This window comes from Anomalospiza imberbis, chromosome 5 (genome assembly GCF_031753505.1).
Source record: "Anomalospiza imberbis isolate Cuckoo-Finch-1a 21T00152 chromosome 5, ASM3175350v1, whole genome shotgun sequence".
Lineage (NCBI taxonomy): Eukaryota > Metazoa > Chordata > Aves > Passeriformes > Viduidae > Anomalospiza > Anomalospiza imberbis.
This window is the reverse complement of record NC_089685.1, coordinates 66,444,700-66,460,274: the sequence shown is the minus strand read 5'-3', so window position 1 is coordinate 66,460,274 and position 15,575 is coordinate 66,444,700. Positions and strand designations below refer to the sequence as shown.

Sequence of the window (15,575 nt, the reverse complement as noted above, 5' to 3'; positions counted from 1 at the left end):
CTACTGAGCAACCATAATTACAAGCAGGTTTACTTCTTCTGTTCTGCATAAGTTTTCAGCATGAAGTTGTGAGTTGCAGTGTTTTTTCCTCACGTGGGTTTTTGTCTGTAAGAAGGGAACAGCTTTGGGTCTGATAAAAAGAAAATCTGATCTTTAAAGAGCAAAGGCACATTGGGCATGGCTTTGTAGTGGGAGAGATACTCAAGTCACCTTAGATAATGCAGACTTGTGTGGAAGGCATAATGTGCACCCTTTTGATTTGATTCCTACAGGCTCCTGGAGCCTTTCCATCAATTTCAGTGGGATTTAGTCAAGCCTTAGAACCTTCTGTGAAAACATGTGCATTAGCACCCAGGTTGTGTAAATATTTCCATGTAAAAATGTGCTTCAGGTGTGTAACTCTGTCAGCTGTGCTTATTTCAGCAGTCAGTCACATAAATGCCACATAAATGCCTACAGGACTGGGGCTCTTGTGATGCTCAGTAGTAATTGCTTGCTTTTACTTGTGCTTTTCATTGCTATTTGTCATGATCTGCTTTCAAAAATGAAAACAAAAATTTTGCATTGAATTTTCTTTCCGTTTGGAAGGGGCACAAGTTGTCTTTCCTTTGTTTTTTTTCTACACTGAGTAGGCATCAAAACAGAGCTGTCCCTAAACATACAAGTATTCAACAAAAAAATCATGAAGGAAATGCATCTTTCAACAGTTGTCAGCAGATACATTAGGCTTTCTGTGGCAGCAGAAGGATCATCTGTCCCCATCAGCTGAAATTCCATTGTCTTATCCTTTTCCTTCTTCTGCCAAGATTCCCATTGAAAGGATTGGAAAATTTTCATTTAACTTTCCTGAGCTTTGTATCTGTCAGTGCTGTCCCCCTGTGACTATGAGGACATTTTGAAGTCTGCTAAAGAGACATAGTTCAGGCTGAAATGAGAAAAATTCCATATGTTATTTGGGTAGAACAGTTTATTGTCTTACAATAGTTTAAAAGAGTTATGATGAGGTTTTCCCCTGACGTTATTTAAAAAAGAAACAGCATTTGTTAAAGACAAGCCTTTGCCAACATATACTTTCTAAACCATAAAAAAATTCACATGGTTTTATCTTATTCCCATTGAACATATTTTTTCCAAGCCAAGACAAGAGCATCCTGACAATGAAGTACAGAGCTCAGAGTAATTGTCCTTGTGCTCTTTGTGTCTTGGGGTCCTCCTAAATAAGCACTGACAGATGTTGCAAACAGTGGTCAGGAAGATAAGAAAGGAGGGCTGCTTCAACAACTGAGAGCAATTCTCATGTACTTTAACTGCAGAAAGGAATCAGAGGCAAAAACCACACACAGCCCCTCTGCCATGTATTGTGACTAGAATCACTGAAGGATCGCCACAGTTTTGGAGTTAAATGTTTATCTTCTGACACACAATGGATAATGCACATGAAGAGTCCAGCAACCAGGCTTACAGATTTAGGAGGATTATTATGTAGGGGGGGATAAATCCTCATTAACTTCAGTTTGGGACAGCAGTTCTGTGTGCATGGACCAAAGCAATACCCTGGGGGCTGTGGAGACGTCAGGTTCTTCTGAACATTCGTGGCAGGCAGAGAAAGAGATCCCTGGAGTCCACTGACATTTCTGATATAATTGACTTGCACCATTGTTTCTTTTATGGTTTTGATTTCATTTCACACAGATTTGAGATATAATAGACAAACCCCTTCCAACAGTGCAGACATGTTCTTGTATCAGTATGTTTGGGGTTTGTGTATCTACTCCTTCTCTGCATTGTGTAAAGGTTAATTGAACCCACTCCTAATGTGATAGACATGTGAGACCGAAGTATTAATGAGACCTGTGAGCAATGGCAACAAAAGCCAGCCCTTCAGAAGTATTTAGTATTTCATGGCTGGCAGACTTCTGTTGCTACAAAATTATTCAAGGTGTCACAGCTGCAGTGACTGTGAAGAGCTTCAGCCAGCCAGGTGATAAAAAAATAGACAGAGGTCAGAATCAGTAGATGCAAAGGAAGAGATAATAAGAGGAGGAAAAAACGTAAGAATTTCTGTACTAGGAAGGCCCTGCAAGAGCAGGTGGTACTCACAAAGGACAGATCTTGGAGTCCTTTCCTACAGTTCTCTGAGGCCAGCAGTGGAAAGGGCATTTGGGAGTTACTGGGAGAGAAATGAAAAGTGAGGAGAAGGTATACTTCATTTTACTGCAGCATAAATCCCCAGTGACCCTACTCTGGAGCTCTGTGTGCAGCTCCAGAAAGGCTGTAATAGGACTAGGAAGGAGGTATGCCTGGGGAGCAGGAATGGTCAGAAATATGTGAGGTTTCTGTGCAATTTTAGATTGAAGAGACCAGGACTATTCAGCCTGGAAAAGAGTCTCTGGAGAGTGTCCATCAGATCAAATATAATATGGGAGAAGAAGGATCAATGGCCATTCCCTCCTTCCAGTTGCACAAGAAATAAAGGGCAGCAAATGAGAACAGCAGTTACCAACTTAACCAATGAAATGCCATGTTTGAGGCTCACATTGATTGCACCTTGGCAGGTTAGTTTAGATATGCATAAACAAGTCCAAAATGGTATTGTAGACAAATTAACAAAACCAGGGTGCATCAAGTGCTCTGATAACGTGGTTGCAACCTTTGGCCACAGTTCACTGGGAAAACAAAATTAAGGAAAAGCAAACTCTTTCACTGTCTCTTCCTGGATACTGTCAGATACAGGATGTTATGTATAGAGAGACCTGGATATTCTTACATGGAACAGGCAGTGTGCTGTTGTGTTTTCTTTCTTAGATTTATCTCTTAGACCAAGACCTCTGGCAGGTCCCATGGGGTTTTTTATCAGCAGTACTAGGATTTACTTCAGGCTTGCAGGGTGGATGCTGGCTGAGTGGGCTGTGTTAGCTTCTATACCAGACATATTCTTCTGTCTTCCTACTTAAGCACATCTTGACCCTTATTAATTAATACAATATTTTACTCATATGCACTGCGTGACTGATAAAGCACCCCTAGGCTACTATAGACTTAGCATTCTTTTCTCTTTCTTTCTGTTTTAAATTTTTTATGTTGCACATCCTACACAGGATGTATAGCCCTCCTAAATTCAAATATATTCTGCAGTCTGTTCCAGCCATCTGGCATACTCTTCTCCAAATTAACATGGTAATAGTACATTTTCCCCTGGGATCATAAGTAAAACACAGTCCCTCATAGATGTTTTGTTGCATGGAAATATTCACAGCTCAATTTAAGATTAAGCCCAACAAAACATGGGGAGCAGAATGAGGGGGATTCAATCTGTGTATTTCATTAAAGGTGACTCATTTACAAGATGCATATTCACCTATCTTTTGTGAGTATGGTGCTGGTGAGGACATATAACACAGGTATTACATGAAATTTCCTTCCATTTCATGTCTTCATCATAGATTCTAGAGTAGAGACTGCTCAGCAGTGATGTGGCTTCAGGTTTTCCAGTATAACACTTGTCATTCCTGCATCTACAAGAATAAATTCCCTTATTTTTAAATTACAAAAAACAAAACAACTTGGGTTTGGGAGGATCTACCAAATTCCCTGGCCTTCTTCACATGCAAGATTTTCCTGGCACACTTTAGGGCATAGGAACAAGCAAAGTGCAGGCTTGGAATATCTGGCATTACTGCTGCCACCAAATCATGTCTCCTGAGAGTCCCACTTCACTATTTGCTTCTAAAAGGGTCATCAAATCAAAGTTACCAAAGTAGACTGCTAAAATTATAAAAGCTCTGACATGACTCGCTTCCTTACCTAGCAAGAAAGTTCACTTAGTTGATCATTCAGGCTGAAAGCATCTGGAGGCAGGCCGTGCCAGAGAAGGAATCACCACATTTAAAGATTTACTGACAGAAGTATAGTTTTGGTGACTGGAGTTTGGGTCTGGCATTGAGGGAGCTGAACCTGTGATTCAGGCCTCCTGTCTGAACTTGGGAAAAGCTCTGAATAACTATCCATTTTATATTTCCAATTGATAATGAGGGTCTTCATGTTTCCTCTTACACTTCACTAATCTTGGCTCTGTAAAACATTTAGGACAAGTGAGTGTTTGCCCAGCAGCCAGCATAGCAGTTATGGATCACTGATTGCTGTCATAAGGAAAACTCTAATGCCATGACTTGCTAGGCAAGTCTTGTTATAAGAGAGAATTACACAAACTGACTAGAAACTAATGGGAAGTGGCTGAAAACTTAAGAAAAAAAACCCAAAACCACTTGCTCTCTACTCCAAAAACTCCAAAACTAAACCTTACATTCAGACAGACATTTAAATAAGTTTTTAATGCAAAATGAGGTGTGTGGGGGGAACAGGGATAGATGGTCCTGTTTATTCATGCTGGGCTCTGCTTCATGTGTCATTGGATGGCTTTATTACTTTCCCCTAAAGCTACCCAAAATACTGAAAAGGACTTAAATATGCAGCTTTAACTTGGCCTGGAGCTACTCCTTATTATCCTGGTACCACATGGGGAGCAGAGGTGGCAACTGGTATGGATGTGTGGTTAAAAAAAAACAAAAAAACAATCAAGTGGAACCAAGTGGAATTTGAGAACAGGACAATATTTGCCCCTAGAATTATTCTGATTTCACCAGTACACACTTCCCCTTCTGTATCTCAAACTTGAGTTGAAACTTAACATATTTTTTCTTCAGTCTGGTAATCCACACTGGTATATGAATTTGAAGCCATCCCAGAATTAAGGCCTTGTCAATACATCTATTTACAAATAAATGTCAGTGTAACAACTTCATTGATTCTGCAGGAAGAAGAGAAACCTATAGAAAAATACTTTCAACTTCTGTATTGTTTTTACTTTTGTCCTCTGTGAGGCACCTTTTACTTTGGCCCATCCATGTGAATCACCTGTCTTTACCTGAACCAGGCATAATTACTGCTTGTAATTAATGCAGCTGGGAAGGTACACAATAAGCAACATGTCCTTCTGGAGGAGATTCATTAAGCATTTTGCAGCGCAATTGAATATTCATCTGCCTCCTGGGGGAAGTTTGTTTACTTACAGTGATGCACACAAATACATTTACAGTTTGGGCTAACTAGAGGCCTCCTGAACAACAGGAGAAGAATATTTGAATTTTTTTCTGCCAAAACTGATTTATCAAATACAGTGACTTTCTTGTCCCAGAACTATTGCTAACTTTGACCCAAATCTGTGGAGATAAATATTGTTGGAAAGAAATACAAGGCTAGAATGTGCATATAGATTTTAAAAGTGGGGGAAAAAAATGTGATGACTGTCAAATAGCAGTTAGAGCATTCCTTTTCTGTAGTTAAGACATGTTGGTGGTTCTTGTGTGGGGAGCACCTCCCTCCATAGACTGGCAAAGAGAAGGGGGAGTCTGTTACAGTGGTGACAATGACAATAATGCACCAGTGGAGATAGCTTAAGGCAGCTGCATCAATCTCTCAGCTCCAGAGGCTTGATTTTTTTGTTGTTTTCCCAGGTTTAGGGAAAGCCCTCCTCCTCCTGTTTTGCAAGATCAGCCGTGGAAAAAATTGTTTTTTATGACATACAGTTGCAGGCAGGATGTCAATGTGTGGAAACACAATCCTTGGAAATTTGTGCATTGGTTAAATTTATCTCTAGAGCTATCTAGGTCTTTCTACAACTAAGGGTGTTTCAATCATTTAAATGCTGTTGAGCTTCAAGATGTCCCTAAACCCCTTAAACAATAAAGTCAAAACAGCAGAAGGAAATTTATTTTATTCTTCCAGCAAAGGAGATAGAGGGTTACTTGAATTCAGAAAGAAATACATTGTAATTCTTAATAAAAAATAAATATTTTGAGAACACTTCCTACATTAGACAAGTCCTTTCTCAAGACCAGAGGGAGAGTCTGATTTCCTTGAGTTCCTTCCTTGGAATGATAGTTTCTGCCAAGCCAGATTTGCTCGGGCACACAACCGGCCTATTGCCTCTTTTTTTATAAATCATGCTGAGTTCACGTCAGGCAAACGTACAAATCTACTGCTTGGCATTGCATCCTGTACTTTGAGGGAGCCACGTGCCATGGGTGTGTTCAAGTGAAAAATACTGTGTTGATTTTGGACACTTTGTGCTTATATAGATGCATTTTGGCCTGTGTGGGCCGGAAGAGAAAGCAGTGACCTGAATAGCAAAGCATGAATCTCAGTTAAAACATTTACACAGCTGAGAGCAGGAATCTCTCTCGAGCACAGAGAAAACAGCTGGAGCTGTGAAATGCTTTCCAAAGCACTGCTGCCTGAAGGAGCAGCACGAATCAAGGCTGGTCTTGGAGATCACATTTGGAAGGAACAGAGAGATGTTTCCATTCCCATCACTGTCTGGTACACAGCTCTGGTTTTTCTTTCTCCCTTTTGTTGGGGTTGCCATCTACCGAAGCAGAGCAAAAGTAATAATAAAATATCCTAAGCCACTCAGTTTTACCTTACATACAGCGATAGAATTTCTTCTGTAATCAACAGCTTCTCTCTCCTCTTTTGCCTGAAGGGTTTGTGTGTGTTTATGTGTACAAATATATGAATGTACACGTGTGCACAGATACACAGAATCTGTGAGGGCAAGTATCAGGGCAGGGCACTTTAGACATCGCCCTGGGAATCAACCCAGAGGAGGGAAAAGGCTTCACAACAGACAGCTCCTGTGCACCTCACAGCAGCTGGGGAGCCCAGAACTTTTTTAAAAAATCAGGTGGCAGCCAGGGCCTCAGTACTCTCTGGGTGCCCTTAGAGAGGCTGCAGGAGATTTTAGGAGAGCTTAAAATCCACTCTCATTCAATTTTGATTCTCTGTGGAGGGGGGGAAAGGCCATTGGAAACTTTGGTTCTTTTATTTTGTGAAGGGCCAGCAGTCTTTGCAGGGAAGCACTGTCATTCATCGTCTCAGCAGCCACCCTTTGAGCTGTGGCTTATGGCAATAACCCTGTACAGAGAGGCCTGGAACAGCAGCAGCAGAATTTCTTCTCCAAAGCTTTATCTCTCTCTTATCTCCTGGCTCCCACTTTTCCCTGTCGTGCTGAGGTAAAGATTGTGAAAAGCAGTTGCAAATAAAGCCACTGCTCTCTTGAAATATTCTGTCCCTACAAACATGATTAACTACTGAAAGTCTGAAGAGTCAGTACAGAAAATTGTGATGAAAGTACATCAAAATACATTTTGTGATTCTCTAACTCAAATGCAAGTGTTTTGCAAATTCTGTTGAAATGCATAAACTTAAGTAACCGTTCTCAAAATACTGGGGAAAAAGAATCTCGCTACTCACATGCTTTCAAAGTGAAAAGGAATATTGTGTTATTTTTTCTAGGAAATTCACATATGAAACTGGCATTGTGGATCTTAAGCAGCTGTCATGATGGATTGGGTGTATAGCAGTGAGGAGTGGGGAAACTGTGTCATGAGGCATTGTATAATTTCATCTGGATTCTCTAACAACTAGCATGTGTTACTGACAAGACCTATTAAGAATTCACTGATGAAAAGGAAGACAGTAAGAAAATCATAGATTCAGTAGAACATCACTTTTTAGTCAATTTGAATAACAATCATAACAGGCAAGTCAAAGAAACTTTACAAAGAAAAACTGATCTTCTTTCCTAGAAACATACACCAGAAAAGACCACCAGAAATTACCACTCTAGATCAATTTATTAGTCATGATACACTCAATTATGAGTTCTATATGTGCATCAGGCCTTGTTAGCAAGTAGCAAACTGTGTAATAGCACAGGCAGCTGTACCTGGCAAGGTGGCATTACTACAGCTGCAAAGAATGCAAAATATGCTCAGGATACAGTGACATGGAATACAAAATATTGATAGGCAAAGAGATGAAATGTCCACAGTATCTCTGACATTACTCCAACTGGTCCCTCTGCAGCGGCTGTCGTGTCAGCGCAGTGACACCCTGCCCTGTTTGGCACGTTTCACCTACCTGGGAAGTCCTATTAAGGGAGAAATGTCAGTGGCTGGTGTGACAGCTCTGCTGCTGTGGTGGCTGGATGGGCAGGATCAAAGGCATGGAGCAGCAGGGAAAGGAAGTTCACACGCTGCATGTGACACAACACGACGCAAAGACTCCTCCACGCCATATAATGAGCCACTAAAAATACACTGGTGCTGCAAGGACTCCAGAGAACAGCCAGCACCACATCTAAAAATATTGGTCCTATTCTCTCACCACAGGATACCAGTAACGTCAGTGGGAGGCCATTGAAAGATAGTGGGAAGTCTCTGGGAGTTACTCACATCCTGCATGAGCCCATGTCTCCTTGAAATCCGCAGCCGTTCCGTCAGGACCGCTGCTTGCTGTTATTTACCTGTGACATCCAACTTGTTTATGTTCTCCCATTCTCCTTTAACCTGTGCTCTTCCTTGAGAGAGACCATCTGAGAGTGATCCAAGGTTTAGTCAAAGTACATTTCAAAGTTTGGAACCCTGTGGAAATAAAGCCCTAGGAATTATGGCCTTTCTCATTTCTACCCAATACCTTCTTATCTCCAGGCACTGTGGTTATTTAGAGTGTTGGGTTTCAATGAATTTTCTCTGTTTGGGGATGTTTTCCTTATTTTTCTTGAGAGGTCCCTAGAGCTTGGTCCTGAATCAGATGACCTCTGAAGGAAGGAATTTGGGCATCTTTTGTCTTCTCTCTTTTAACCAATCCACAGTGCTAAAAATGACTGTATAGAGAATAACACCTTCCTTACTTCTGTGTGTGTGTGTTGCCTCATATTTCCCATGCTCAGAATCACAGTATCTTCTCTTCCTCTGCTTTGCTGTCTGCAATCCAAGAAGGCAAAGCTATTCTCTTTTCTCAACGCTGAGGATCTGCTCATGCACCTTCTAGGAAAAAACAAGTACATCAGCTAACCATACATCACTTCATTAAGGGGAAAAAATCCCTTTATAAATAATTTGCACAAACTTTGCGTCCTACTCTTTTATGTTTCTTTGGATCTCTCTGTTTCTGAGTGATCTGCATTGCCAGATGGTTGCATAACCTTGAATTTGGGAGATATTATTCTTTTCCATTAGCATAGACTCAGTTTTTACCCTGCAATAATTTTCATGCAATTGTTGCTGAAGTCAACAAGGTCATATTGCTGCACAGAATGAGACACTATCTCATTTATAACATTGTCAAGATACCAGCAATAGCCTTAAAATTATAATGCTTTTTTCATACCTTCTCAGGTAAATCTACTGACTAAATCTGGTTATTGTAACTCTCATGCCAGCAGAACTTGCCTTGGATGATTTGTGCCTTGCCAGGACTTTCTGTTTGAGATAAGGTTTAGTGGGCAATAAGCCTTCTGCTCAGTGTTTTCTTATTGCTCTGAAATGATAAACTGTGATTAAAAAATTGTATAATGCTGATAAAATTCTGGATAACAGTGAATGAAACTATGTTTCCATTGCTCCTCTCTATTTTTATGGAGAGATAAACCAAACAGTTGTAAAAAAGCACCTGAGAACTAGTCTTCCCCCATTAGTGTGACTCAAGTAGCTGATTTACACTGAAATAAAGGCCACGGATTCCAGGTGTGCTACTCACTGACTCTAAAATGGCTATGTTCTTCATCAGAGCACCCATCTGCGCAACCAAAACACATAATTAAAATGGCCACAACAGAGAAAGTATTATATGCCACCATAGCCCCTGAGGACAGGCAAACTCACTGAGATGTGGCTTTGTCCAGTGATGTAACATCGGATTGTCTTTTTCTTTCATTGTAATCTTAATTTCTGTGCAGAATGATTTGATTTCCAGAAACACACGTCTTCTTGATCAGCCCCAGCACAAGCACAATAGAATGTGTATAAATAGAGAAGCCTGTTTATTTCAAGTTATTTTTTTTTCCACACTGCATCCGGTCAATAGTTTAGATGAATATTTAGATAGTTGAATGAAAACAGGGCTGGGGCTCTGGATCATCTGTAAAGGTTGAGAAAGGAGTGGGCTTCCCATTATTTCATTTATCTGCTTTCTTTACATAAATTAACAGCTATGCTCCAAACAGTAAAACAGCCATGAGTGTTCAGCAGCCAGTAGATTATTTTGAAACACCAAATTTTAAAATCATACCTACTTTTTTAAGAGTGTATATCTTATAGGTCTCTCCTTTATCACAAAGACTGGGTGATTTGGGATTTTCAAATGTATGTGCCATGATTCACCATAGGTGATTTTTAACCCCAGTTCACATGGACACTTTCTTGAAACCAGAAATATCTTTGGGTATTGATATTACCTGTTCATCCTTGGGAACATCATCTTAGTTTACAGAGAAAGAAAAGAATTTACCATAAGTAAGGTATATCAAGATGATCTGATTGAGGGGAGAGATGTGGGAGATGTCTCTAAATTCATAAATGAGAAGACAGAGACAGCAGTTAACCTTTGGTGACCAAATGTTATAACAAAGTGACAGGGCACAAAAAGTGATATTAACAGGCTGGGGCAAAGAAGGGCGCCCTGTTTTGCTGGGAAGAATGGAGTGACTTTGCAGAGTTTCTGGCCATGGCACAGTCAGGAGGGTGACGTTCCAAGAGGTTCCAAGAGGCACTGGCCATATCCATTGCTGGAAGGCTGGTGCAGGAGGACACGACTGTCCATGCTGCACACCCACCTCAGGAAGCCCCTGAAGAGATGATTACTGAGGCCAAACAAGGAAATGAATAATGTTACACAACCTCAGCTTTGTACTCTCCCATGAACATTTGCTGCTGGAAACAGAGGATATGCTTGGTGGCCATTTCATTTTCTAATGAAAAATAAGCAGGGTAAAAACTGAGTCAAATGCTGCATTGCACCTCCTTCTCTCTTTCTTGTGGCATTCTCCATCTTTAAGGGGATCATCTTTAAAACTTGAAAAAGTCCTGTGATGATTTTTTCTTAAAAAAACATAAAGAAACATAAAGGATGTGCAGGTCTGGGTAAATTTAGACACCGTTCTTATTCACACTCTGCTGCTCTTCTTTCATCATTTTCCATGGCTCCTTTTTCTCATGTGTTACACCAACCAATGTCTTCTCAAGATTTCAGGTAACCTCAGATTTACATGAATTACATTGTCTGAGTCTTGCAATGAGATTCTTATAGCTCCAGCATGATCTTTCCCTACAGTTGCATGTCCATTTCCATTTCCAGCCTCCTTAAGACTTCTGTCTGAAGGTCTTTCTGAGGTTTGTGTGCTGACTCCTTTTCCTCCCTCCTGGGAGGCACCTGCTTCTTGAGACATTGCTCTCCACAGAGAAGTTTCAGAAAAGTGGCTCTAACCAGGGAGCTCTAACCCGGAAAAGTGGCTCTAATCAGGAAATTACTCCTTTGTCCTTCCCAAGCCTGTTACAATCTAAACATACACAAGCATCCATAAATCCCAGATCTATTCCTAGGCAGAGGCGCCAGGAGCATTCACTCCTCCCTAAACTTGCAGAGTGCCAGCTTAGAGCCTAATAAAAGCTTATCATAACACTTAGAGACAAAAGCAGTTCTGAAAAACAAACGTGTGTGTGTGTGTGTGTGTGTGTGTGTGTTGCCTACACAAAATTTAAAATAGAATCATCATCATGCAAACCTAAGGCTTGCCCCTACTTGCAGCAACCACAGGTTGTATTTGGGCATAAGTAGCTGCTTTGGTGACTGATCCAACTCCCACATAAGTCAGCAGGAGCCTTTAAATCCCTTCAGTGGGAGTGAAACCTGAGCATTTGGATATTTTGTGAACACTGCCACTATATGCTATAAAAAGCAAGGCTTTCATTTTTGATATAAAACCCAGTGATGTCAGGAACAGACTGACTTTTGAACTTGGGTCCTCAGTGCTATTGCACTGAAGATAATAAGTGCAATTCATTGCCAATCTCTTCATTATTACTGGTGTAAAAGTAGATGAGTCCAGGCAATGGGATTAACCACTCCTTTATTTGTTGACTGGTTTCTTTACTGTTGTTGTTGTTTTTAAATAGATTTCCTGTTGTGCTGTTACAGATGAGTTCTGGTAAATATTTATCCTTACACTGTCTGTAAATGTATTCCTTTCCTGGTGAGGCACTGCACAGCTCCAGATGTGCAGAACCAAACCTTTGCTAGTACAAAGAGGGCCCCAAGTGCAACTATGCAATGTAGAGAGGGCAAAGGCTGCTGGCACCTCTAATAAGTTGCTGCATGCACCTTTGCTGAATGCAGCCATCTCAGATTTTAAGGGTGTTTGACTTGACCACAGCTGGAAAGAGTCAGGGTGAAGAATTACGGACAAGAAAATGGTGAAATCTTGCCCTGTGTTACCCAAGCCATCCTGCACATTACCCAGCCATGTGCTGGTGGCATGACATGTGAACAACTGCAACATCACCAGGGTACTCCAAACTGCATTTCCAGAAGATCTTCTCGATTCTCCTGTGTTGACAACTTGCCTGCTCCTCTCAAAGGGAAAAGGACCAGCATCCCACTGGAGAAATGGGTGCTGAGTTGCATGTGCCCAGCATTTGGACTCAAATTGTGTTTAATCCACTGAAGAAGATAAATTCTTCCTCTTGCCTTTTTGGGAAAAATTAGTGGCAGATTGACTCTCAGCTGGTGCCTTGAAAAACAACAAGAGCTTGGTGGAGTCACCCCTGTTCTAGGCAAATATCACACAAGGGTTACATGAGCAAAGTGGCTGACTGATGCACTTCCAAACACACCTAACCTGCTGTTTCCTAGAGCACATCCACATGGAGGCAGGAAGCAGACTTCCAGAACATGAATAGATTTGTTTTCTTATCTCATTGTAGTCTAATGTGACTTGAGGCAAACAAAACACAGCTATGGGCTTTCTTATTTTAATTATTTTGTGCAGACAGTATAAAGCAGTATCACAGTGTATGGTTAAACATAACTCTTACTGGCCTGAAAAATCTGCACATAATTCCAGAAATTGCACAGAATTCAGGAAATATTTTTCCTAATCGTCTGTCCTGACCAAGGACAGCTTTGTTCAGACCTCTGTCACATCATGGGATAAGAAGAGATCCACAGATAATACTCACCTGGCATTCAGGAGCTGGTGTCAGTTCTGCACAGATCTCCTGCAGATCACTTGGCGGGGGGGACAGGCACTGAACTAGCTGTATAAATAACTGTATTTTATGATAGGCTCTGAAATTAGGGTTCAGTGCCAAGCATGTGGGAGTCCTCCTAGAAGCCTGGATTTGTCCTGTGTACTTAACTCCCTTTGACACTTTTTAGAGGAGATAGCAATGAAATACAGTGATACTCACTGAATAGCTGGAGGAGGAGGAGGAGAACAGTTTGTGCCTTGACAGGCTGAAGTGTTATAAAGCAGTTTTTGCAGCTATTGAGAGTTACAGTCTTTCTTGTATTAGTTATGGGTCAACTAGAGTTTAGTTTCAGCAAAGATGGAGGAAGATGGGTGGTGAGTGGAGAAAAACTGAAAAAAGTTAGGTGAATATTTGATTTTTTAAAATGTGAGAAAATTCAAATTAGGTTAAGAAGATTTGCAAAGGAAAGATTAAATTCTGCCAGCGCCAGTCCTAGAAACATCCCCTGTTAATGTACCAAACCAGTCATATGAGCTAAATTTTACTTGCAGACTCTTTCCTCAGATATGTTCCCACCCTTCTGGTATTTCTTTTTAAATATTATTTCCACTAAAAAGGTTAAAACACATTTGGCTCTTCTGATTACACATACATGATGGCGTGATCCGTTTTGATGATGTTTTTCAATATTCATGACAGACAGTCCCACCCTTTAGGCTGAATCTCCCTTTGATTAAGGATGAGGATTTTTGCCTAATGATCAGGCCCTGGGGTGTTTGGCTCATCAGTTACTACATAATCAGCTAAGAAAAATTGAAATTGATAAAAAGCAGGAATAATGGCACAGATTGCTGGCAGAACAAATACATTTCAGGCTGTATATTTAAGAAAAATCACCCCCTTGGAAAAATAAAAAAGAAAAAAAACCCCACACAAGTAGGAATGAGAAATGCAGCTAATGTTGTGTGTGCTACTGTGTTATACATTCACAACAGAAGACTCAAGGAAGGATTCAAACAACATTGTCAAGTGTCAGACCAACCCAGAAACTGTTTCAAGTTGCTGAGAGCAGTTGTTGAGAGAAAACTGCTGAGAAAAACAGAGATTAAACTGCCACAATTCTATGAGATTGAGCGCTCCAAGAGTTTTGTGTCCATGCAGCAGTTTTAGAATCATAGAAGGGTTTGGGTTGGCAGGGACCTTAAAGCCCAACCCATCCCACCCCCTGCCATGGGCAGACATCTTCCACTATCCCAAGATGCTCCGAGCCCCATCCAACCTGGCCTTGGCCACTTCCAGGGCTTCTCTGGGCAACCTGTGCCAGGGCCTCAGCACCCTCACAGGGAAGAATTTCTTCCTAATATCCAACCTGAACCTGCTCTCTGTCAGTGTGAAGCCATTCTCCCTTGTTCTGTCATTCCGGGCCCTTGTCAAGAGTTTCTCTCCACTTTTTTTTGTAGGCTCGCTTCAAGTTGGAAGGCTACAATTGGGTCACCCCAAAGATTCTCTTCTCCAGGCTGAACAATCCAAATTTCCTCATCCCTTACTTTCAGCAGAGCTGCTCCATCCCTCTGATCCCCTTGGTGTCCCTGCTCTGGCCTGGCTCCAGCAGCTCCCTGTCCTTCCTGTGCTGGGCCCAGGACTGGAGGCAGCTCTGCAGGGGTGACTCGGCAGAGCAAGGCAGAGGGGCAGGGTCCTGCTTTTTCTGATGCATCCCAGGACACGATTGGTTTTTCCTGGCTGCAAGTGCTGACTCATGTCCAGCCCCTCATCCACAGCACCTCAAGGAAGTCATGCAGATCTAGCACAGAGCTCTGAAATCGGTTCCTGTGCTTGGACACCTGCAGCCCAACGTTGGTGGCCACCTGAAGGCACCCACTGCTGTCAACATAGATGCCACATGGGCTTAAGGAGAGGCCAGTAAGAACACCACTGTAGTAGTGCTTCACAGACAATGGACCACTCAAGATAGTCAGAGCTGTAGACCAGGCAACCCAAACCTGGCCAGTGGAATCCTGTGGAAAAACTCTGTGATGTTCCCAAGGTTTGAGGAGAAAGGAGCCCTCTAAAAGTGTTTTGTAAGCCACCATTAACTCATCAAAGTGCCTGAAGCCCCTGTGCTGGGGAAAATACACATCTTATATATCTCACATAATATTAGAGATTGGTTCCCACTTTTGTAATAAATTGTTTTCTATCCAAATGCTGAACAAAAAGCATCCAGTCTCTGAGGCTGTTTTCAGTTAGCTTTTAGCCACCAAAGCTCCTGGTGTTTCTTTAGAGCATTTTCATTTTCTGAAGAGCATAAATGATGTCACTTATCAATTGCCAAACCTATTTCATAATTTCAGTAACCTCCAGGGGACTGATTAAATCTGAAATACTTTGGCCTATTTTAAAGGAAGTCTAATTGTGTTTTTAAGTCAGCCTTGGAACACATGATTCTTTATTAACCTAATAAGCCTCCATTATCCCATTCCCAAAGTT

General features: G+C 41.4%; 1 protein-coding gene and 1 long non-coding RNA gene across 2 annotated transcripts in view; one reads left to right on the top strand and one right to left on the bottom strand.

Annotated features, from left to right (window-relative positions):
• LOC137474798 (potassium voltage-gated channel subfamily KQT member 1-like) overlaps positions 1 to 15,575 on the top strand; it is a 407,224-nt gene that overhangs the window by 338,381 nt on the left and 53,268 nt on the right. The window lies entirely within an intron of this gene.
• Positions 5,252 to 13,127, bottom strand: LOC137474796 (uncharacterized). The gene is made up of 4 exons (XR_010999495.1): positions 13,077 to 13,127; positions 9,294 to 9,381; positions 7,981 to 8,888; positions 5,252 to 6,424 (listed from the first exon to the last, which is right to left on the bottom strand). It is a non-coding gene; the product is annotated as an uncharacterized lncRNA (long non-coding RNA).